The sequence below is a fragment of the Triticum urartu genome, chromosome 5A (genome assembly GCF_056163025.1).
Source record: "Triticum urartu cultivar PI428250 chromosome 5A, HENAU_Tu73, whole genome shotgun sequence".
In the NCBI taxonomy this organism is placed as follows: Eukaryota; Viridiplantae; Streptophyta; class Magnoliopsida; order Poales; family Poaceae; genus Triticum; species Triticum urartu.
The window spans coordinates 80,699,738-80,723,891 of record NC_141877.1 but is presented as its reverse complement, the minus strand read 5'-3'; the positions used below and the strand labels follow the sequence as shown (position 1 = coordinate 80,723,891).

General features: G+C 45.3%; 13 non-coding genes across 13 annotated transcripts; all 13 read right to left on the bottom strand.

The window, feature by feature from the left end:
- Window positions 1-18,182: 18,182 nt before the first annotated feature.
- On the bottom strand, window positions 18,183-18,301 carry LOC147970387 (5S ribosomal RNA). The gene has a single exon (XR_015605914.1). It is a non-coding gene; the product is annotated as a 5S ribosomal RNA (ribosomal RNA).
- Window positions 18,302-18,665: 364 nt separating this feature from the next.
- LOC147970386 (5S ribosomal RNA) lies at window positions 18,666-18,784 on the bottom strand. The gene has a single exon (XR_015605709.1). It is a non-coding gene; the product is annotated as a 5S ribosomal RNA (ribosomal RNA).
- Window positions 18,785-19,148: 364 nt separating this feature from the next.
- Window positions 19,149-19,267, bottom strand: LOC147970385 (5S ribosomal RNA). Its single transcript, XR_015605708.1, has one exon. It is a non-coding gene; the product is annotated as a 5S ribosomal RNA (ribosomal RNA).
- A 364-nt stretch (window positions 19,268-19,631) lies between these two features.
- On the bottom strand, window positions 19,632-19,750 carry LOC147970384 (5S ribosomal RNA). The gene has a single exon (XR_015605706.1). It is a non-coding gene; the product is annotated as a 5S ribosomal RNA (ribosomal RNA).
- Window positions 19,751-20,114: 364 nt separating this feature from the next.
- Window positions 20,115-20,233, bottom strand: LOC147970383 (5S ribosomal RNA). The gene has a single exon (XR_015605705.1). It is a non-coding gene; the product is annotated as a 5S ribosomal RNA (ribosomal RNA).
- A 364-nt stretch (window positions 20,234-20,597) lies between these two features.
- Window positions 20,598-20,716, bottom strand: LOC147970382 (5S ribosomal RNA). Its single transcript, XR_015605704.1, has one exon. It is a non-coding gene; the product is annotated as a 5S ribosomal RNA (ribosomal RNA).
- Window positions 20,717-21,080: 364 nt separating this feature from the next.
- On the bottom strand, window positions 21,081-21,199 carry LOC147970381 (5S ribosomal RNA). Its single transcript, XR_015605703.1, has one exon. It is a non-coding gene; the product is annotated as a 5S ribosomal RNA (ribosomal RNA).
- A 364-nt stretch (window positions 21,200-21,563) lies between these two features.
- LOC147970380 (5S ribosomal RNA) lies at window positions 21,564-21,682 on the bottom strand. The gene has a single exon (XR_015605753.1). It is a non-coding gene; the product is annotated as a 5S ribosomal RNA (ribosomal RNA).
- Window positions 21,683-22,046: 364 nt separating this feature from the next.
- LOC147970379 (5S ribosomal RNA) lies at window positions 22,047-22,165 on the bottom strand. Its single transcript, XR_015605913.1, has one exon. It is a non-coding gene; the product is annotated as a 5S ribosomal RNA (ribosomal RNA).
- Window positions 22,166-22,529: 364 nt separating this feature from the next.
- LOC147970378 (5S ribosomal RNA) lies at window positions 22,530-22,648 on the bottom strand. The gene has a single exon (XR_015605702.1). It is a non-coding gene; the product is annotated as a 5S ribosomal RNA (ribosomal RNA).
- A 364-nt stretch (window positions 22,649-23,012) lies between these two features.
- Window positions 23,013-23,131, bottom strand: LOC147970377 (5S ribosomal RNA). The gene has a single exon (XR_015605701.1). It is a non-coding gene; the product is annotated as a 5S ribosomal RNA (ribosomal RNA).
- Window positions 23,132-23,495: 364 nt separating this feature from the next.
- Window positions 23,496-23,614, bottom strand: LOC147970376 (5S ribosomal RNA). The gene has a single exon (XR_015605700.1). It is a non-coding gene; the product is annotated as a 5S ribosomal RNA (ribosomal RNA).
- A 364-nt stretch (window positions 23,615-23,978) lies between these two features.
- On the bottom strand, window positions 23,979-24,097 carry LOC147970375 (5S ribosomal RNA). The gene has a single exon (XR_015605699.1). It is a non-coding gene; the product is annotated as a 5S ribosomal RNA (ribosomal RNA).
- Window positions 24,098-24,154: the final 57 nt, after the last annotated feature.

Below are 24,154 nucleotides of genomic sequence, written 5' to 3'. Positions count from 1 at the left end.
TTTCATTGTTCTTGATATAGATTGCAATCATTTTTGCCCCATTATTCTTGGTAGACCTTTCCTTAGAACGGTTGGTGCGATTATTGATATGAAGGAAGGGAGTATTAGATTCGAATTTCCATTAAAAAGGGCATGGAACACTTTCCAAGAAAGAAAATAAATTTGCCATATGAAACCATCATGAGAGCCACTTATGGATTGCCTTCCAAAGATGGCAATACCTAGATCTATCCTCACTTTTATGCCTAGCTAGGGGCGTTAAACGATAGCGCTTATTGGGAGGAAACCCAATTTTTTTGTGTTTTTCTTCTGTTAGGGAATAAATAACCCATCTATCCTCTGTTTTGATGTGGTTTTGTGTTTTGATTAGTGTTTGTGCCAAGCTAGACCTATTGGATCTTCTTGGATGATAGTTATTTGATCTTGCTGTAATTTCCAGAATCTTTGCATTCAGCCCGAATTACTAAAAATCATCAGAACGTGATAAAATACTGATTCCAATTGCTTCTGATCAATAAACAAATTATCTAGGTCGTCTAATTTTGGTAGATTTTTTGGAGTTCCAGAAGTTTGCGTTAGTTACAAATTACTACAGACTATTCTGTTTTTGACAGATTCTGTTTTCGTGTGTTGTTTGCTTATTTTGATGAATCTATGGTTAGTAAAATAGTTTATAATCCATAGAGAAGTTGGAATACAGTAGGTTTAACACCAAAATAAATAAAGAATGAGTTCATTACAGTACCGTGAAGTGGTTTTATGTTTTCTTTCTCTAACGGAGCTCACGAGATTTCTATTGAGTTTTGTGTTGTGAAGTTTTCAAGTTTTGGGTGAGTTCTTTTGATGGATTATGGGATAAGGAGTGGCAAGATCCTAAGCTTGGGGATGCCCATGGCACCCACAAGATAATCCAAGGACACCAAAAAGTCAAAGCTTGGGGATGCCCTGGAAGGCATCCCCTCTTTCGTCCAGTTCCATCGGTAATTTACTTGGAGCTATATTTTTATTCACCAACATGATATGTGTTTTGCTTGGAGCGTCTTGTATTATTTGTGTCTTTGTTTGTTAGTGTGCCACAATCATCCTTGCTGTACACACCTTTTGAGAGAGTCATCTATGAATTAAAATTTGATAGAATACTCTATGTGCTTCACTTATATCTTTTGAGCTATGTAGTTTTGCTCTATGTGCTTCACTTATATCTTTTGAGCGTTGAAATTTTGCTCTATGTGATTCACTTAGATCTTTTAGAGCACAGTGGTGTTTTGTTTTAAAGAAACTATGATCTCTCATGCTTCACTTAAATTATTTTCAGAGTCGTAATAGCATGGTAATTTGCTTAATAATAACTTGCTTGGTATTCAAGATTTGTGAAACTTTCTTTTGAGTGCGTTGAATACTAAGAAAAGTTGGATGATTGATAATTGTTTTGAGATATGGAGGTAGTAATATCAAAGTCATGCTAGTAGAGTAATTGTGAATTTGAGAAGTGCTTGAGTTAAAGTTTGCAAGTCCCGTAGCAGGCACGTATGGTTAACATTATGCAAAAAATTTGAAACATGAGGTGTTATTTGATTGTCCTTCTTATGAGCGGCGGTCGGGGACGAGCGATGGTCTTTTCCTACCAATCCATCCCCCTAGGAGCATGCGCGTTAATACTTTGGTTTTTGATGGCTTGTAGATTTTTGCAATAAGTATGTGAGTTCTTTATGACTAATGTTGAGTCCATGGATTATACGCACTCTCACCCTTCCATCATTGCTAGCCTCTACGGTACTGTGCATTTCCCTTTCTCACATGGAGAGTTGGTGCAAACTTCGCTGGTGCATCCAAACCCCGTGATATGATGTGCTCTTTCACACATAAACCTCCTTATATCTTCCTCAAAACAGCCACCATACCTACCTATTATGGCATTTCCATAGCCATTCCGAGATATATTGCCATGCAACTTTCCACCATCCAGTTTATCATGACACATTCATCATTTTCATATTGCTTAGCATGATCATGTAGTTGACATAGTATTTGTGGCAAAGCCACCGTTCATAATGTTTACTAGTCACTCTTGATTCATTGCATATCCCGGCACACCGCCGGAGGCATTTATATAGAGTCATACTTTGTTCTAGTATCGATTTGTAATCATTGAGTTGTAAATAAATAGAAGTGTGATGATCATCATTCAATAGAGCATTGTCCCAAAAAAAGGCCAAAAAAAGAAGGCCCAAAAAAACAAAAAGGGGCAATGTTACTATCCTTTTTTCCACACTTGTGCTTCAAAGTAGCACCATGATATAGCGAGTCTCATATATTGTGCTTCAAAGTTGCACCATGTTCTTCATATAGAGAGTCTCTTGAGTTATCACTTTCATATACTAGTGGGAATTTTTCATTATAGAACTTGGCTTGTATATTCCAACAATGGGCCTCCTCAAGTGCCCTAGGTCTTCATGAGCAAGCAAGTTGGATGGACACCCACTTAGTTTCTTTTGTTGAGCTTTCATACATTTATAGCTCTAGTGCATCCGTTGCATGGCAATCCCTACTCCTCGCATTAACATCAATTGATGGGCATCTCCCTAGCCCATTGATTAGCCTCGTTGATGTGAGACTTTCTCTTTTTTTGTCTTCTCCACACAACCCCCATATTTATATTCTATTCCACCCATAGTGCTATATCCATGGCTCATGCTCATGTATTGCATGAAAGTTTATGAGTTTGAAATTATTAAGGTATGAAACAATTGCTTGGTTTGTCATCGGGGTTGTGCATGATGAGAGCATTCTTGTGTGACGAAAATTGTAACGCCCTCAATGCGGCTATATCTCCCACGTGTCGAAGCACGACTTAGAGGCATAACCGCATTGAAAGCAATGTCGCAAGTGAGGTAATCTTCACACAACCCATGTAATACATAAGGGAAAGAGATACATAGTTGGCTTACAATTGCCACTTCACACAAATACATGAATAAAGCATTACATCATCCAAATACAATCAAGGTCCGACTACGGAACCAAAATAAAAGAAGAACCCCAAATGCGACAAGGTCCCCGATCGACCCCAACTGGGCTCCACTACTGATCAACTAGAACGAATCAACACAATGGACAAGATCTTCATCGAGCTCCTCCTTGAGCATGGTTGCATGATCTGCACGGTCTCAATGGCACCTGCAAGCTGGTTTTGGAAGTATCTGTGAGCCACAGGGACTCAGCAATCTCACAACCTCGTGATCAAGACTATTTAAGCTTTTAGGTAAGGTAAAGGTATGAGGTGGAGCTGCAGCAAGCGACTAGCATATATGGTGGCTAAACATACGCAAAAGAGAGCGAGAAGAGAAGGCAAAGCACGATCGAGAAACTACCACTAGTGCAGAACCGGGCAATAGCACCGGTTCGTAAGGCCCTTCAGTGCCGGTTTCGGAACCGGCACTAACATTTCGGCACTAAAGGCCCCCCCCCTTTAGTACCGGTTCAGCACGAACCGGTGCTAAAGGGCAACCACGTGGCACGAGCCAGCTTCGGGGGCCGGGATCCCTTTAGTACCGGTTGGTAACACCAACCGGTACTAAAATGTTTGGGGGATTTTTGGTTTTATGATTTCTTTTTCATTTAATTTTGTGTTTTCCATTTTAATTCTTTTTCGTTTCCTGGTATTTTACGGTACTACACATTGTACACGTTATGCATATATATATATATATATATAGAATTTCTAGTAGAACCAATCATATATATATCATCAATGTCTCACAAACCACCATATTAATTTACACATACACACATGTATAGCTATATACAATTTCTCCTACATATGCATGTTGCCTTCGGAGCCAGTGGCATTAGCCTAATTGGTGCCTTCGGAGCACGATGACAATTGGAAGTGGTTCATGACCTGTTCGATGGGGGCGGTAGCGGGTAATAGTATTCTCCCTTCAGATTTATGACCTGGTCGAGCAAAAATCCCGCTATTTCCTGTTGAAGTGCTTCTACGCGCTCCGTTTCTAGGAGCTTGTCCCGCAGCTCTTTGAACTGTTAAGAAGGAGATCAATATGCATGTGTATTAGTTGTGTGACTAGATATCGATAATGGTGTAAAAATTGTGAATAGTGTTCTGACAAGCGTACCCATTCCTGTCTTTGAGATCTGCTCCTTTCGGATGCCATCATGCGAATGTTCTCGCAAACGCAGTATGCACACAGATTAGTCCCCTGCGCCTGCTTCAGGGCCTTTATTACAAGAATGGAATTTAATTTGATCAGATAATAATTAATCAAGCATGATAATTAAAGAGATGGCAGCTAGCTAGCTAGCTAGTACTACTTAATTACTTACCTTGGATCGAAACCATTTCAGCTGTGGTTTCCATTCGCCTTCTGTGACACTGATGAACCTTGCCCAAGCCCTGCCCGCCGACAAAGAAAATGAATAAAGGGGTTATTAAATAGTTCATATCATGAAATGACGAACTAAATAGGCCGAGATATATAGTTAATAATGATTGAAATTACCTGTTGACTATCCCATACAAGATGTTGTAGTCACTATTTGCTTTGTGTAACGAGTCCAGTATTTCAACTGTTCCGGCGTCAACTTTAATGATACACAAGATCCAATGAAATCTGCATGCACACACGTTTGCATGTCTTAATTAAGCGAGCATATGTAAGCAAAAACATGTAGCTAGCTAGTAGGCAAAAACAGAGAATTTGTAGTACAAGAAAGTGTGACTCACTCGAAGTTGTAAGGAAGTAGTATATCTTCATTGTATTTGAGGCGCTTCAAGAACTCTAGCATGCTGTCCTCTACCTGCTTTTCATAATACTTGCTCATTTTCCATGTGTATTGATTAACGGTGTTTGGGTCAATGAACCCAATGCCATAGCGTCCACCTTTTCTCATTTCATACATCTTCATCCTGCATAATACCACAGAAAAGAATATAGTGAGGATAATTACAGGTAATGATTGATCAAAAGGATCACTACAGCTAGCTTGAGACTTAAATTACAGAAAGAAATCACTTACAGACAATAGCAACTGACGATAGATTTGTCGAGTGCGTCTTGATTGTATAACTGAAACAGTTCAGAATACTCAACGGCCACAGCTTTCTCATGGTAGTAATGATCCTTCTTGACATACACCATGAGGGACTCTCGATCGGATCTCTTGATAATGTCCATGTACCATTGATGCAATTCATACATTCTCGTTGGGAGCTTCTTGACATCTTCTGGCTCGACCAAAGGTTGGCCCTGGACATATTTCCGTTTTATTTCCTCCTCTGTAATCACAGGCATGTCCTCGATCTCGAGGAGTTGTCCAACAGTGATCTTGAGTTCTTCAGCCTGCATTATATGCTCCTGGGTTATCACCACATCGCCCACCTCGGGAACGTAAACTGTTTGGCCACAATAATATTGGGCGCGCGTACTGTCACGTGTTGTTGGCGGCACAACAAGTGGGGGGTCGATTGCGCCGCCTGTTCTCCCAGCTGGGCAATGGTTTTCCCGCATTTTTTGATAGCTGCTTGTTGTTTGCTCGAGCTCGAGCTCGCCTCCTTCTATAGACGTTGTCGATGTAACTTCCTGATGTGGCGCTCATAGTCTGTGTCAACAGGCTTAGGAGCTGGTGGTTGAGCCATATGAATGAAGTGGTCAACTACTTCCACAGGCACTTTCTCCCTTGGCGGCGGTGGCGGTTTCGGTCCAAAATGGGCGTCGACTTCTGCCCGCACTATGGCATTGGTTTGCTCCTCGGTCCTGTCGTAAGCCCTCACAGGAAGAGGAGTAGTGAGGTTTGGACCATATTTATATCGCTTGCCTCCGCCTATACTTCCTGTACTATGACCTCGACTGGTACCGCTACGCACCATAGCTGCGGGGTGTCTCTTCTGCGATTGCTGAGGCGGCGGAGACGGCTGACGGGGCTGAGCTGGACGAGGAGGAGTGGCCTGAAGCTGTGCCGGACTTGGAGGAGGAGTGGCCTGAGGTTGTGCCGGACTTGGAGGAGGAGTGGACGTCTGACGTTGTGTCGGACTTGGAGGAGGAGTGGCTTGACACTTTGCCGGACTTGGAGGAGGAGGAGTGGCCTCACGCGTTGGTGGACTTGGAGGAGCGGGAGTCTGCTGACTCGGTGGCGGACTTCGACGAGGAGTCGGGTGACGCGGTGTCGGTGGCCTTCGAAAAATGATGCAATCCTTTCTCCATAGGATGATACGATGTTTGGCATCTCCGAGTGTGTGCTCCTCATCACCTCGAGGAATGTCAAGCTCTAGCCCCGAATATTGGTCCACCACCTCATCAACCAAGACACGAGCATAGCCCGCTAGAATCAGGTTGCAATGGAAGGTTGCCTTGGGCGAATTTGAAAAAGCAACGACGTCCGCCACCTTCATGGATATGTTCTTCATTTTGAAGTGTAGCTCGCAGTTAGTGTTCTCCGTGATGTCATCCACGGGGTATCTATCCAGCACTACTGTGTCGCCCGGGGCGGAACCCATGCTGCTTCTCAGCATGGATGGGGCGGTGGTATCCAATGCTGGATCATCCGCTAGCTGCTGCAGCTGCTGAGACCCCCTTTGCTGGCTAAGTGAGCCGATCTGCTCCTGCTGCCGCTGGAATTTAGCTGCCAATTCCGCTTGACTTGCTTCTAGGCCTTGAAGGCGTTCATGGTCGAGCTTCCTTTGCTCCTCCTCCATCTTCCTCTTCTTCTCCTCCGCAATCTTCTTTCTCGCACGGGTTCTCTAGTCGGCGTTCCAGTCCGAAAACCCCTCATACCACGGAATAGCGCCCTTGCCTCGTGTTCTTCCCGGGTGTTCAGGATTTCCCAGGGCACGCATAAGCTCGTCGTTCTCTCTGTTGGGCTGGAACACTCCCGATCGAGCCTCTTCTATTGCAACAAGTAGAGCATCGTCGGCTCCGTTCAGACATGCCTTCGTCGAAACATTTCCTGTCTTCGGGTCCAACTCCCCCCCATGCGCATAGAACCAAGTCCTGCACCTGGGGGACCAGCTCTTAGTAACCGGAGTGACACCTGCATCCTCCATCTCTTTCTCAGACTTATCCCACTTAGGCATTGCCACCGCGTAGCCACCTGGCCCCAGCTTATGGAACTTATCCTTTTTTTCAGCATTCTTCCTGTTTATTCTCGACCGTTCCTTAGCTAATTCTGAATCCTTGAATTTCACGAAATCGTCCCAATGAGCACTTTGATTCTCTAGTATCCCCTTGAATACTGGAGTCTTCCTTCCTCCCTTGACGTACATCTCCCACGTCATTCTCTTGTGGTTCTTGAATGCAACCGCCATCTTCCTAAAAGCAGCGTCCTTGACTTTCCGCACGTTTGCTTCTGTGAAATTATCTGGTAGGGTGAAATGTTCCATGAGAGTACCCCAAAGCAGATTTTTTTGATTCTCGTCGACAAAAGTAACATCTGGACGTGGATTTGCTGGCTTTCTCCATTCTTGAAGGGAGATCGGGAGTTGGTCCTTCACAAGAACTCCGCACTGACGAACGAACTTGTCCGCAATCTTCTTAGGCGCTAATGGTTCGCCATTAGGTCTGATTGCCTCGATATTGTACTTTACGCCCTCCTTCAACTTTTTGTTCGGGCCTTGTTTCGTCCTTTTGCCTGAAGATTTGCTCGATCCGGATGGCTGAAAGAAGAAAGATCGATTCATTAATATATCTTCAACTCATTTAAAACATGCGATGATCACCAGATTCCTGCTTATATAAATATATATACCTCGCCGGTGTTTGTTGTTTCAGGATCAACATGTTCTTCGTCGTAGTTCATCACTTCAGCTTCTCGGTCGTCGCGATCGAATATCATATCACCCTCTCCGGTGTTGTTTAGAAATTCGGAGCCGTCAAAATCTTCTTCATTCTGATCATCATCTGGCCCGCGTATGATATCGAACATGGTCTGTTCTCTCTCTCTGTCGGTATTGTCCGCCGTAGCTTTTATTTAACTATGCCAAAAGAAATATAAAACAATTTAGTATAATCTCGAATAATAGATATAATCTCGAATACATCGTCTTGAATAATCGATATAATCTCGAATACATCATCTCGAATAATAGATATAATATTGAATACATCACTAGCTAGCTAGCTAGCAAGCTAATAAAGATCGAATACTACAGAGTAATCTAGGCCACTCGCGGTTCCTGAGGTGCGGGCGGTGGACACCCAGAGAGAAGGAACCATCACTGGATCATAGCTCGGGTGATCTCCCCAAAGAACATGCTAGGTATTGGAGAACCTGACGTCCATAGCAGCCACGTAGCGATGGACGTACTCGTCCTCCTCCCTGACACGGCGACGTACCACCTCCGGCGGGGCCGGCTCCCTCCGCACCGAAAGTGGCCCACACGAATGCCACCAAAGGAGATGAGGGTCGACGACGGGACCCGGGGCCGGGTTCCTCACCAAGCGTCGCGCCCCTGAAGGTAGCACCTCCCAGTGCCAGCCCGGCGGAGCCCAGTCCCGGACATGGGTCCTCTGAAGCAGGACGTCGTCGCGGACGTGTCGACGGCGAGGATGCGGGCCGGGGATCGTCGACAACAAAATACTATATGCCGCAAAAGTAAAGTAACATTTTTAAATGATGGATTGTGATGATTTCATATATGCAAATTCTAAATTTTATAACTAAAAATATAAGAAACTAAAAAAACATCGATCATCGTCTAACAATTTGAAATTAATCTAATTCATCTAGCTAGCTAAAACTAACATTTCCAAAATTTCTAACATTTCTATATAACTAACATTTCTATAACATTTGACATTATATATATTATAACTAACATTTCTACACACTATTTGACATTAATCTAATCTAATTAATTAATTCATCTAAAACTTTGTATGAAAAACAGAAAAACAGAAAAAACTAAAAGCTAAAAACAGAAAAATTGTGTGTGTGTGCGCGTCTAGTGTATGTGTAGTGTGTGTGTATGTGTGTGTGTGTGTGTGCATGTAGTGTGTGTGTGCGCGCGCGCGTGTGTGCGCGCTACGGTCGGCGCCGGCGCCAGCGCCGGTGGGCGCTACGATCGATTGGAGGGAGGAGAGGGGCCGGCGGAGGGGCTCACAGCGCGCGCGGGCAAGGTCGAGGCGACGGCGAAGTCGATCCAAAGGCGACGGCGACGGTAAAGCGAGGGGATCGGCGACCGGGACGGCGACGGGGGTGCCGCGGAGTCGACGGGGACGATGCGACGAGGACGGGGGCGTCACGGAGTCGACGGGGACGGCGCGACGGGGGCGGCGACGGCGCGGGACGGGGCGGCGGCAGAGAGAAGTGGGAGATGAGAAACTGAAATTTTTTGAAGTGTTTCTTATATAGGGGACACCTTTAGTACCGGTTGGAGCCACCAACCGGTACTAAAGGCCTGTTTTGGCCAGGCCAAGCAGGGGGAAGCACCCCCCTTTAGTACCGGGTCATGGCACCAACCGGTACTAAAGGCCCCCCCTTTAGTACCGGTTGGTGCCACGACCCGGTACTAAAGGGGGTGCGCTGCCAGGCGAGGGGCGCAGAAGTTTAGTCCCACCTCGCTAGTCGAAGGGCGCTCACACCTGCTTATAAGCCCCGCCACCGCTGCTGTCTCGAGCTCCTCTCTAAAGCAGGCCTTCTGGGCCTACCTCTGCTACTCTGCCCTATGGGGCCTATTGGGCTTGCGGGCCTGCATCCTGGCCCAACAACAGGTTGGGTTTCTAGTCGTATGCAGGCCGCTGTGGCCCGGTAGGTGGGCTTTTTTCATTTAGTTTTTTCTTTTTTGCTTTATTTATTTTGTTTTATTTATTTTTAGTTGTTTTTTGCTGTATTTAGTGTTTCTTTGTGAATATTTTTGATAGTTTTTAGAAACTTTCAGTTAGTGCCGGTAGTTTTTAAATTTGAATAGTTTAAATTTTGAATTATTTGAAATTTGTGTGAATCACTAGTTTGTGAATAACTTAACTTTAAAAATACATTTTCCAGTGATTCTTTTTTCTTATGTTTAATATTAGTGTGTTTTATCATTATATTCAATTTGGTAATGCTTAAGTTATTTAAAAATGAAATGCCTTTGTAACGGATGAGTTTTCGTCCGAAACCCTGATACTTCGAAACAGATTGTCCATTTTGTACATGAAGTGCATCCAGTTTTTGCGGTAACCCTCTCTACTTTTTTGCACATGCTATGTGGGTGAAATTATGATACCATGCCAACTTTCATCCTTTTCTGAGTTCATTTGAAATGCTTTTCAATTTCAGGGTCATTTAGCTGAAAAAATCAATAAATGCATGAAAGAATTTGGTTGCACATAAAATTTCTTCGCGTTTCAAATGCCAAAGCACATAACTAGCTACCCTAACTATTACAGAGATTTCCTCCTGGGTGTGAAACACAGAAGAAAGTGATGATAGTTAAACCGATCACATCCCAGATCTTTGGGTGTGAAACTTTTTCTTCGCGTGTGTCCCTTTGCGTCGTAGCCATGGAAAATCTTCATCATTTAACGGGATGCTCGGGTCAATATTCACTATGAATGGAGCAATTTCATCAAACTTTTCATAATCTTCTGACTTGTCTGTCTTGTCATCACTCCCACGATGTTTCTCTTCCCAGAAAGAACTATGTGCCGCTTTGACTCATCGTACGATGCATTCGCTTCCTTATCTTTTCTTTTCTTGGCTTGGTAGACATGTCCTTCACATAGAAAACCTATGCCACATCATTGGCTAGGACGAATGGTTCGTCTGCATATGCAAGATTGTTGAGATCCACTGTTGTCATTCCGTACTGTGGGTCTTCCGTTACCCCGCCTCGTGTCATATTGACCCATTTGCACCGAAACAAAGGGACCTTCAAACCACGTCGATAGTCAAGTTCCCATATGTCCTGTATATAACCATAATATGTTTCCTTTCCCATCTTGGTTTCTGCATCAAAGCGGACACCACTGTTTTTGTTGGTGCTCTTCTTATCTTGGGCGATCGTGTAAAATGTATTACCATTTATCTCGTACCCTTTGAAAGTCATTATATTCGAAGATGGTAACTGGGACAGCAAGTACAGGTCATCTTCAATAGAGGTGTCATGCATGGTACGTGCTTGCAACCAGCTGGCGAAACTCCTGGTTTGTTCACGTGTAATCCAGTCATTAGACCGCTCCGGGTGTTTGGAGCGTAGCAAATTCTTGTGTTCATCCATATACGGAGCCACCAAGGTGGAATTCTGTAGAACTGTGTAGTGTGCTTCAGTGAGAGAATGTCCGTCCATACATATTATTTGTTCCCCTCCTAGCGTGCCTTTTCCATCCAGTCTGCCCTTATGCCGCGATTCAGGAACACCAATCGGCTTAAGGTCAGGAATAAAGTCAATACAAAACTCAATGACCTCCTCATTTTGACGGCCCTTGGAGATGCTTCCTTCTGGCCTAGCACGGTTATGAACATATTTCTTTAAGACTCCCATGAACCTCTCAAAGGGGAACATATTGTGTAGAAATACAGGACCCAAAACGTTAATCTCTTCGCATAGGTGAACTAGGACGTGCGTCATGATGTTGAAGAAGGATGGTGGGAACACCAACTCGAAACTGACAAGACATTGCACCAAATCATTCTGTAACCTTGGTATGATTTCTGGATCGATTACCTTTTGAGAGATTGCATTGAGAAATGCACATAGCTTCACAATGGCTAATCGAACGTTTTCCGGTAGAAGCCCCCTCAATGCAACCGGAAGCAGTTGCGTCATAATCACGTGGCAGTCATGAGACTTTAGGTTCTGGAACTTTTTCTCTGCCATGTTTATTATTCCCTTTATATTCGACGAGAAGCTAGACGGTACCTTAATACTGAGCAGGCATTCAAAGAAGATTTCCTTCTCTTCTTTGGTAAGAGCGTAGCTTGCATGACCCTGATGTATGCCGTCTTTTCCGTGCATACGTTGCTGGTCCTCCCGTGCCTCAGGTGTATCTTTTGTCTTCCCATACACGCCCAAGAAGCCAGGCAGGGTCACACAAAGATTCTTCATCACGTGCATCACGTCGATTGCGGAGCGGACCTCGAGGTCTTTCCAATAGGGCAGGTCCCAAAATATAGATTTCTTCTTCCACATGGGTGCGCGTCCGTCAGCGTCATTCGGAACAGGTTGTCCACCAGGACCCTTTCCAAAGACCACCTTCAAATCCTTGACCATATCATGTACATCAGCACCAGTACGGTGGCGAGGCTTCGTCCGGTGATCCGCCTCACCTTTGAAATGCTTGCCTTTCTTTCTTACGGGATGCCTACTCGGAAGAAATCGACGATGTCCCAGGTACACATTCTTATTAGCCAAATATATACTGTCAGTACCGTCCAAACAGTGCGTGCATGCGCGGTATCCCTTGTTTGTCTGTCCTGAAAGGTTACTGAGACCAGGCCAATCATTGATGGTCACGAACAGCAACGCCTTTAGGTCAAATTCTTCCCCCATGTGCTCATCCCACGCACGTACACCTGTTCCATTCCACAGTTGTAAGAGTTCTTCAACTAATGGCCTTAGGTACACATCAATGTCGTTGCCGGGTTGCTTAGGGCCTTGGATGAGCACTGGCATCATAATGAACTTCCGCTTCATGCACAACCAAGGAGGAAGGTTGTACAAACATAGAGTCACAGGCCAGGTGCTATGGTTGCTGCTCTGCTCCCCAAAAGGATTAATGCCATCTGCGCTTAGACCAAACCATACGCTCCTTGCGTCATCTGCAAACTCCTTCCCGTACTTTCTTTCGATTTTTCTCCACTGCGACCCGTCAGCGGGTACTCTCAACTTTCCGTCTTTCTTACGGTCTTCTCTGTGCCATCGCATCGCCTTGGCATGCTCTTTGTTTTGGAACAAACGTTTCAACCGTGGTATTATAGGAGCATACCACATCACCTTGGCAGGAATCTTCTTCCTGGGGCGCCGGCCCTCGACATCACCAGGGTCATCGCGGCAGATCTTATAGCACAATGCACCACATACCGGGCAAGCGTTCAAATCCTCGTACTCACCACGGTAGAGGATGCAATCATTAGGGCATGCATGTATCTTCTGCACCTCTAACCCTAGAGGGCAGACAACCTTCTTTGCTTCCTATGTACTCTCAGGCAATTCGTTGTCCTTTGGAAGCATATCCTTTATCATTACCAGCAACTTTCCAAATCCCTTGTCAGATACACCATTCTCTGCCTTCCATTGCAGCAATTCCAGTGTGGTGCCCAGCTTTTTCTTGTCACCTACGCAATTCGGGTACAACAATTTTTTGTGATCCTCTAACATGCGCTGCAACTTCTTCTTCTCCAAATCACTTGCGCAGTTTCTCTTTGCATCGGCAATGGCCCGACCTAGATCATCAACGGGCTCATCTGATGCCTCTTCTTCAGCTTCTTCCCGCATTGCCGGCTCAGCTTCTTCCCGCATTACCGGCTCAGCTTCTTCCCCCATTGTTGTATCATTGTATTCAGGGAACCCATGGCCAGGATAGCTGTCGTCGTCCTCTTCTTCTTCATTGTCTTCCATCATAACCCCTCTTTCTCCGTGCTTGGTCCAAACATTATAATGGGGCATGAAACCGGTCTTAAACAGGTGGACGTGAATGGTTATTGACATAGAGTAATTGTGACCATTCTTACAGCGAGCACATGGACAAGGCATAAAACCATCCGCCCGCTTGTTTGCCTCAGCCGCAAGCAGAAAAGTGCGCACGCCCTCAACGAACTGGGGAGAGCATCGGTCATCGTACATCCATTGCCGGCTCATCTTCATTACATAACACCGAATAGACCAAATTAATACAAGTTCATACATAAAGTTCATACAACACTTAAATGCAACAAACAAATAACTCTCTAGCTAAAGCATTTAAATGCAACAACAAATACGATCAAGATCGCAACTAAGGTAACAATGGATCCAACAGCATAATGATACCAAGCCTCACTATCGATGGCATATTTTCTAATCTTTCTAATCTTCAAGCGCATTTTCTCCATCTTGATCTTGTGATCATCGACGACATCGGCAACATGCAACTCCAATTCCAACTTCTCCCCCTCAATTCTTTTCAATTTTTCTTTCAAGTACTCGTTTTCTCTTTCAACAAAATTTAACCTCTCGGCAATAGGGTCGGTTGGAATTTCCGGTTCACATACCTCCTAGAAAAAATTTCTATGTCAACTTGATGGGCATAATTTTTCATAAACACGAAATGCAACTAGTTTTAAAAGAGAATATACATACCACATCCGAATCATAACAAGGACTAGGGCCGACGGGGACGGATATCAAAACCATGGCACTATATGTATAACAAACAACGTACGGGTAAGATAATTATACGAGTAACTATATATCCAAATCACACAAACATCAATTTTTATATAAAATTTCATGAACAAGAGGCTCACCACAAGGTGGTGCCGGCGACATGACGGTGCGGGCGATCGACGGTGGCTACGATGGAGATTTAGAAGGCACTAAGTAAACCACACCTACATATGCAAACTAAGTGTTATTTTTGACCTCAAATTGCATATAAATCAAATACTAGCACATATATATATATCCTCCCAAATTACTAAACTCACAAATTAATCACTATATAAACCAATGCAAGAGCTAATCTAGCAATGAGAGATGAAAGGACAAAGTTTCTAACCTTTGTGATCATTTGAATGGATGAGGGCCTTCAAATCTTGACAAATTTTGGGCAAATTTTGTGATGAACTCAAGAGGAAGAAGGGAAGAACAGAGGAGAGGGAGAGGGGAAAGGGGGAAGAACAGAGTGCTGGTGGACGAAGGGTTTATATAGGACGACCTTTAGTACCGGTTGGTGGCACGAACCGATACTAAAGGTGCTGGAGGGGCCCCACTCTGACAACATCCTGCCACCACTTTCATTAGTACCGGTTCGTGGCATGAACCGGTGCTAAAGGTTCGCCACGAACCGGTACTAATGAAAGCGGCCCGGCTAGCCATTGGAACCGGCACTAATGTATACATTAGTGCCGGCTCAAATACAAACCGGCACTAATGTGCTTCACGTTTGACCCTTTTTCTACTAGTGTACGATCAAGAAGTGATCCTAGAACAACCTACGTCAAGCATAACTCCAACACCGTGTTCACTTCCCGGACTCCGCCGCAAAGAGACCATCACGGTTACACACGCGGTTGATGTATTTTAATTAAGGTCAACTTCAGGTTTTCTACAACCGGACATTAACAAATTTCCATCTGCCCATAACCGCGGGCACGGCTTTCGAAAGTTCAAATCCCTGCAGGGGTGTCCCAACTTAGCCCATGACAAGCTCTCATGGTCAACGAAGGATATTCCTTCTAGCGGGAAGACCCGATCAGACTCGGAATCCCGGTTACAAGACATTTCGACAATAGTAAAACAAATCCAGCAAGACCACCCGCTATGCCGACAAATCCCGATAGGAGCTGCACATATCTCGTTCTCAGGGCACACCGGATAAGATAAGCGTACGGGAGCCAACGTAACCCAAGTTGCCAAGGGACGGCCCCGCACGGTGCTCTGGGTTGGACCAACACTCAGAGGAGCACTAGCCCGGGGGTTTAAATAAAGATGACCCTTGAGTCTGCAGAACCCAAGGGAAAGAAAAGGCTAGGTGGCGAATGGTAAAACCAAGGTTGGGCCTTGCTGGAGGAGTTTTATTCAAGGCGAACTGTCAAGGGGTTCCCATTATAACCCAACCGCGTAAGGAATGCAAAATCCGGGAACATAACACCGATATGACGGAAACTAGGGCGGCAAGAGTGGAACAAAACACCAGGAATAAGGCCGAGCCTTCCACCCTTTACCAAGTATATAGATGCATTAATTAATTAAGAGATATTGTGATATCCCAACAAGTAAACATCCATGTTCCAAACATGGAACAAGCTCCAATCTTCACCTACAACTAACAACGCTATAAGAGGGGCTGAGCAAAGCGGTAACATAGCCAAACAACGGTTTGCTAGGACAAGGTGGGTTAGAGGCTTGGTTCAACAATATAGGAGGCATGATAAGGAAATGGTAGGTATCACAACATAGGCATAGAAAAAGAGCAAGCATCTAGCAAGCAAAGATAGAAGTGATTTCGAGGGTATGATCATCTTGCCTGAAATCCCGCAAGGAAGAAGAACGAGTCCATGAAGAAGACAAACGGACGTAGACGAACGGGTCCTCACAAACACGACGTTACCGGAACCAACCCGAAGAAACAACACCGGAAAGAAGCACACAACATAGTAAACAAACCACACATGAACATGGTATGATATGCGGGATGCGGTATGCGATGCATATGCATGATTTGGAAAGGAATGATTGAACCTGGCCTCAACATGGAAATCCAAGAGTGCCACTGGAAAGAGGAGATGATTTTGGTTGAAATCGATATAAAGATCACCAGAATCGGAGGCACGGTTTGGAAATGGCAAACAAAACAAATATGGCACCGGTCTGCGATAAACAGCAAGTAGCCATCTAAATGCATCAAGATAATTATGCTACACCACTCAAACATGGCAAACAAACACATGGCAGGGATCTACTCATGATGCGTGACAAAATATGAACACTGAGCTACGGCCAATTCATCCATTAATAGGTTCAAACAAGCATGGCAAAAGAGAAAACGATAAGCAGATCTCAGACTTAGTGAAATTAACACAAGCCTGGAATTTCAGATCAGGTAGCACACTTAGAAGCATGAAAACTATGTGCTACAGGACCGTAACATGGCAAAGCAAGACATGGCATGGAGATACTCAAAGAGCTTAACAAAAGTCCCTTAGTGACCTTGAGCAAAGGGATCAGAAAATACAATTGCAAGCATGTGAACATGGCAAAAACATAATCAGATCACAGACTTAGTGAAAAACTAGAGCATGCAAATCAGATATCAAGTAGGCATGTTTATGAGCTCGATGCACTCACTACAGAGCAAGTCATGACAATCTAAGCATACACCCATCAAGAAGACACATTATAAAAGGTAGACATGGCAAGAACAACAACATAGCATGCACGGATCAACTACAACATCCTCAGCAAAATCGCTAACAAGTAGACAATCTGCCCAGATTCACAAAATAACAAAAGTAGAGCTCGATTGACTCAAGGTAGGGTGCTCCATAATTGCAAACAAAGACATGGATGGATAGAGCACTACACGATTAACAAATCATCCTTACTGATCATCCTCAAAAGAGGCACGGATCACTAGGAAACAACATGAACATATGGCAAATTGATAAAAACAGTCCAAGGACTTAGTGGAATTGCCAAGTCCCTGAAATCAACATTAACGAATGCACCACTTTGCAAGCTTGTGCTAGTCACCACACTTATCACAGAAATACATGGATAGCACCTCTGTAAAGTTGGCAAAGCACGTAACAAAACACATTTAGAGCTCAGGAGCATATCATGCACACATTAATCATGGAAAAAATAACAAATAGCTATTTGGTGCAGCAGATCTGGCAATTAACTCAAATAGCACACTTTCAACAGCATTTCGGGCATCAAGATGAACTCATCTGAAAATGATGCAATGAGATGAAATGATGTGCTCTCTGAGGCGAACATTTTGATATGCTACACACGCAAAACGGAGGTACGGATGATGAATTATGACATGATGAACATGGGCATTTGAAACATGGCAATCTCGGGGACTTTGTAGCGGTCATAGTACTATTCTCGCCCAAGCACGCTTAACTTCGGAGTTCTGATGGGATCCGGTGCTTTAGTGCTGGTATGATCGCATCCGGCATGTTACCCCCGGCTTCATCCCTTATGCTTCCCACTCCCACGTCCGCTACAAAGACGGCTATACATTCTTACTACCATTACAACCGTCGCCTACTAATGGATAATGCCCTATACTACTTACTCTCTTGCTCAACTACGAAGGCGAGTTTACCACGATTTCCATCCCTCCCTCTATACCGCAGCAACACGTATTTTACACCCCTTTCACAACGCGCTTTTCGCGCCCCAACTCTCCCTAGACGCGTGACTAATGAGCTCCGAGCTAAAACATATCGCAAATGTCAAAAATATGATGACAGGCTTAATATATATCACGCACGTGCGTTCTGTTCCTCACGTACGTACAAAAATAATTAAAAAGGGAATGCAACACAAGGACTTCCCAGAAGGTCACCCATCCTAGTACTACTCTCGCCCAAGCACGCTTAACTTCGGAGTTCTGATGGGATCCGGTGCTTTAGTGCTGGTATGATCGCATCCGGCATGTTACCCCCGGCTTCATCCCTTATGCTTCCCACTCCCACGTCCGCTACAAAGACGGCTATACATTCTTACTACCATTACAACCGTCGCCTACTAATGGATAATGCCCTATACTACTTACTCTCTCGCTCAACTACGAAGGCGAGTTTACCACGATTTCCATCCCTCCCTCTATACCGCAGCAACACGTATTTTACACCCCTTTCACAACGCGCTTTTCGCGCCCCAACTCTCCCTAGACGCGTGACTAATGAGCTCCGAGCTAAAACATATCGCAAATGTCAAAAATATGATGACAGGCTTAATATATATCACGCACGTGCGTTCTGTTCCTCACGTACGTACAAAAATAATTAAAAAGGGAATGCAACACGAGGACTTCCCAGGAGGTCACCCATCCTAGTACTACTCTCGCCCAAGCACGCTTAACTTCGGAGTTCTGATGGGATCCGGTGCTTTAGTGCTGGTATGATCGCATCCGGCATGTTACCCCCGGCTTCATCCTTTATGCTTCCCACTCCCACGTCCGCTACAAAGACGGCTATACATTCTTACTACCATTACAACCGTCGCCTACTAATGGATAATGCCCTATACTACTTACTCTCTCGCTCAACTACGAAGGCGAGTTTACCACGATTTCCATCCCTCCCTCTATACCGCAGCAACACGTATTTTACACCCCTTTCACAACGCGCTTTTCGCGCCCCAACTCTCCCTAGACGCGTGACTAATGAGCTCCGAGCTAAAACATATCGCAAATGTCAAAAATATGATGACAGGCTTAATATATATCACGCACGTGCGTTCTGTTCCTCACGTACGTACAAAAATAATTAAAAAGGGAATGCAACACGAGGACTTCCCAGGAGGTCACCCATCCTAGTACTACTCTCGCCCAAGCACGCTTAACTTCGGAGTTCTGATGGGATCCGGTGCTTTAGTGCTGGTATGATCGCATCCGGCATGTTACCCCCGGCTTCATCCCTTATGCTTCCCACTCCCACGTCCGCTACAAAGACGGCTATACATTCTTACTACCATTACAACCGTCGCCTACTAATGGATAATGCCCTATACTACTTACTCTCTCGCTCAACTACGAAGGCGAGTTTACCACGATTTCCATCCCTCCCTCTATACCGCAGCAACACGTATTTTACACCCCTTTCACAACGCGCTTTTCGCGCCCCAACTCTCCCTAGACGCGTGACTAATGAGCTCCGAGCTAAAACATATCGCAAATGTCAAAAATATGATGACAGGCTTAATATATATCACGCACGTGCGTTCTGTTCCTCACGTACGTACAAAAATAATTAAAAAGGGAATGCAACACGAGGACTTCCCAGGAGGTCACCCATCCTAGTACTACTCTCGCCCAAGCACGCTTAACTTCGGAGTTCTGATGGGATCCGGTGCTTTAGTGCTGGTATGATCGCATCCGGCATGTTACCCCCGGCTTCATCCCTTATGCTTCCCACTCCCACGTCCGCTACAAAGACGGCTATACATTCTTACTACCATTACAACCGTCGCCTACTAATGGATAATGCCCTATACTACTTACTCTCTCGCTCAACTACGAAGGCGAGTTTACCACGATTTCCATCCCTCCCTCTATACCGTAGCAACACGTATTTTACACCCCTTTCACAACGCGCTTTTCGCGCCCCAACTCTCCCTAGACGCGTGACTAATGAGCTCCGAGCTAAAACATATCGCAAATGTCAAAAATATGATGACAGGCTTAATATATATCACGCACGTGCGTTCTGTTCCTCACGTACGTACAAAAATAATTAAAAAAGGAATGCAACACGAGGACTTCCCAGGAGGTCACCCATCCTAGTACTACTCTCGCCCAAGCACGCTTAACTTCGGAGTTCTGATGGGATCCGGTGCTTTAGTGCTGGTATGATCGCATCCGGCATGTTACCCCCGGCTTCATCCCTTATGCTTCCCACTCCCACGTCCGCTACAAAGACGGCTATACATTCTTACTACCATTACAACCGTCGCCTACTAATGGATAATGCCCTATACTACTTACTCTCTTGCTCAACTACGAAGGCGAGTTTACCACGATTTCCATCCCTCCCTCTATACCGCAGCAACACGTATTTTACACCCCTTTCACAATGCGCTTTTCGTGCCCCAACTCTCCCTAGACGCGTGACTAATGAGCTCCGAGCTAAAACAAATCGCAAATGTCAAAAATATGATGACAGGCTTAATATATATCACGCACGTGCGTTCTGTTCCTCACGTACGTACAAAAATAATTAAAAAGGGAATGCAACACGAGGACTTCCCAGGAGGTCACCCATCCTAGTACTACTCTCGCCCAAGCACGCTTAACTTCGGAGTTCTGATGGGATCCGGTGCTTTAGTGCTGGTATGATCGCATCCGGCATGTTACCCCCGGCTTCATCCTTTATGCTTCCCACTCCCACGTCCGCTACAAAGACGGCTATACATTCTTACTACCATTACAACCGTCGCCTACTAATGGATAATGCCCTATACTACTTACTCTCTCGCTCAACTACGAAGGCGAGTTTACCACGATTTCCATCCCTCCCTCTATACCGCAGCAACACGTATTTTACACCCCTTTCACAACGCGCTTTTCGCGCCCCAACTCTCCCTAGACGCGTGACTAATGAGCTCCGAGCTAAAACATATCGCAAATGTCAAAAATATGATGACAGGCTTAATATATATCACGCACGTGCGTTCTGTTCCTCACGTACGTACAAAAATAATTAAAAAGGGAATGCAACACGAGGACTTCCCAGGAGGTCACCCATCCTAGTACTACTCTCGCCCAAGCACGCTTAACTTCGGAGTTCTGATGGGATCCGGTGCTTTAGTGCTGGTATGATCGCATCCGGCATGTTACCCCCGGCTTCATCCCTTATGCTTCCCACTCCCACGTCCGCTACAAAGACGGCTATACATTCTTACTACCATTACAACCGTCGCCTACTAATGGATAATGCCCTATACTACTTACTCTCTCGCTCAACTACGAAGGCGAGTTTACCACGATTTCCATCCCTCCCTCTATACCGCAGCAACACGTATTTTACACCCCTTTCACAACGCGCTTTTCGCGCCCCAACTCTCCCTAGACGCGTGACTAATGAGCTCCGAGCTAAAACATATCGCAAATGTCAAAAATATGATGACAGGCTTAATATATATCACGCACGTGCGTTCTGTTCCTCACGTACGTACAAAAATAATTAAAAAGGGAATGCAACACGAGGACTTCCCAGAAGGTCACCCATCCTAGTACTACTCTCGCCCAAGCACGCTTAACTTCGGAGTTCTGATGGGATCCGGTGCTTTAGTGCTGGTATGATCGCATCCGGCATGTTACCCCTGGCTTCATCCCTTATGCTTCCCACTCCCACGTCCGCTACAAAGACGGCTATACATTCTTACTACCATTACAACCGTCGCCTACTAATGGATAATGCCCTATACTACTTACTCTCTTGCTCAACTACGAAGGCGAGTTTACCACGATTTCCATCCCTCCCTCTATACCGCAGCAACACGTATTTTACACCCCTTTCACAACGCGCTTTTCGCGCCCCAACTCTCCCTAGACGCGTGACTAATGAGCTCCGAGCTAAAACATATCGCAAATGTCAAAAATATGATGACAGGCTTAATATATATCACGCACGTGCGTTCTGTTCCTCACGTACGTACAAAAATAATTAAAAAGGGAATGCAACACAAGGACTTCCCAGAAGGTCACCCATCCTAGTACTACTCTCGCCCAAGCACGCTTAACTTCGGAGTTCTGATGGGATCCGGTGCTTTAGTGCTGGTATGATCGCATCCGGCATGTTACCCCCGGCTTCATCCCTTATGCTTCCCACTCCCACGTCCGCTACAAAGATGGCTATACATTCTTACTACCATTACAACCGTCGCCTACTAATGGATAATGCCCTATACTACTTACTCTCTCGCTCAACTACGAAGGCGAGTTTACCACGATTTCCATCCCTCCCTCTATACCGCAGCAACACGTATTTTACACCCCTTTCACAACGCGCTTTTCGCGCCCCAACTCTCCCTAGACGCGTGACTAATGAGCTCCGAGCTAAAACATATCGCAAATGTCAAAAATATGATGACAGGCTTAATATATATCACGCACGTGCGTTCTGTTCCTCACGTACGTACAAAAATAATTAAAAAGGGAATGCAACACGAGGACTTCCCAGGAGGTCACCCATCCTAGTACTACTCTCGCCCAAGCACGCTTAACTTCGGAGTTCTGATGGGATCCGGTGCTTTAGTGCTGGTATGATCGCATCCGGCATGTTACCCCCGGCTTCATCCCTTATGCTTCCCACTCCCACGTCCGCTACAAAGACGGCTATACATTCTTACTACCATTACAACCGTCGCCTACTAATGGATAATGCCCTATACTACTTACTCTCTCGCTCAACTACGAAGGCGAGTTTACCACGATTTCCATCCCTCCCTCTATACCGTAGCAACACGTATTTTACACCCCTTTCACAACGCGTTTTTCGCGCCCCAACTCTCCCTAGACGCGTGACTAATGAGCTCCGAGCTAAAACATATCGCAAATGTCAAAAATATGATGACAGGCTTAATATATATCACGCACGTGCGTTCTGTTCCTCACGTACGTACAAAAATAATTAAAAAAGGAATGCAACACGAGGACTTCCCAGGAGGTCACCCATCCTAGTACTACTCTCGCCCAAGCACGCTTAACTTCGGAGTTCTGATGGGATCCGGTGCTTTAGTGCTGGTATGATCGCATCCGGCATGTTACCCCCGGCTTCATCCCTTATGCTTCCCACTCCCACGTCCGCTACAAAGACGGCTATACATTCTTACTACCATTACAACCGTCGCCTACTAATGGATAATGCCCTATACTACTTACTCTCTCGCTCAACTACGAAGGCGAGTTTACCACGATTTCCATCCCTCCCTCTATACCGCAGCAACACGTATTTTACACCCCTTTCACAACGCGCTTTTCGCGCCCCAACTCTCCCTAGACGCGTGACTAATGAGCTCCGAGCTAAAACATATCGCAAATGTCAAAAATATGATGACAGGCTTAATATATATCACGCACGTGCGTTCTGTTCCTCACGTACGTACAAAAATAATTAAAAAGGGAATGCAACACGAGGACTTCCCAGGAGGTCACCCATCCTAGTACTACTCTCGCCCAAGCACGCTTAACTTCGGAGTTCTGATGGGATCCGGTGCTTTAGTGCTGGTATGATCGCATCCGGCATGTTACCCCCGGCTTCATCCCTTATGCTTCCCACTCCCACGTCCGCTACAAAGACGGCTATACATTCTTACTACCATTACAACCGTCGCCTACTAATGGATAATGCCCTATACTACTTACTCTCTCGCTCAACTACGAAGGCGAGTTTACCACGATTTCCATCCCTCCCTCTATACCGCAGCAACACGTATTTTACACCCCTTTCACAACGCGCTTTTCGCGCCCCAACTCTCCCTAGACGCGTGACTAATGAGCTCCGAGCTAAAACATATCGCAAATGTCAAAAATATGATGACAGGCTTAATATATATCACGCACGTGCGTTCTGTTCCTCACGTACGTACAAAAATAATTAAAAAGGGAATGCAACACGAGGACTTCCCAGGAGGTCACCCATCCTAGTACTACTCTCGCCCAAGCACGCTTAACTTCGGAGTTCTGATGGGATCCGGTGCTTTAGTGCTGGTATGATCGCATCCGGCATGTTACCCCCGGCTTCATCCCTTATGCTTCCCACTCCCACGTCCGCTACAAAG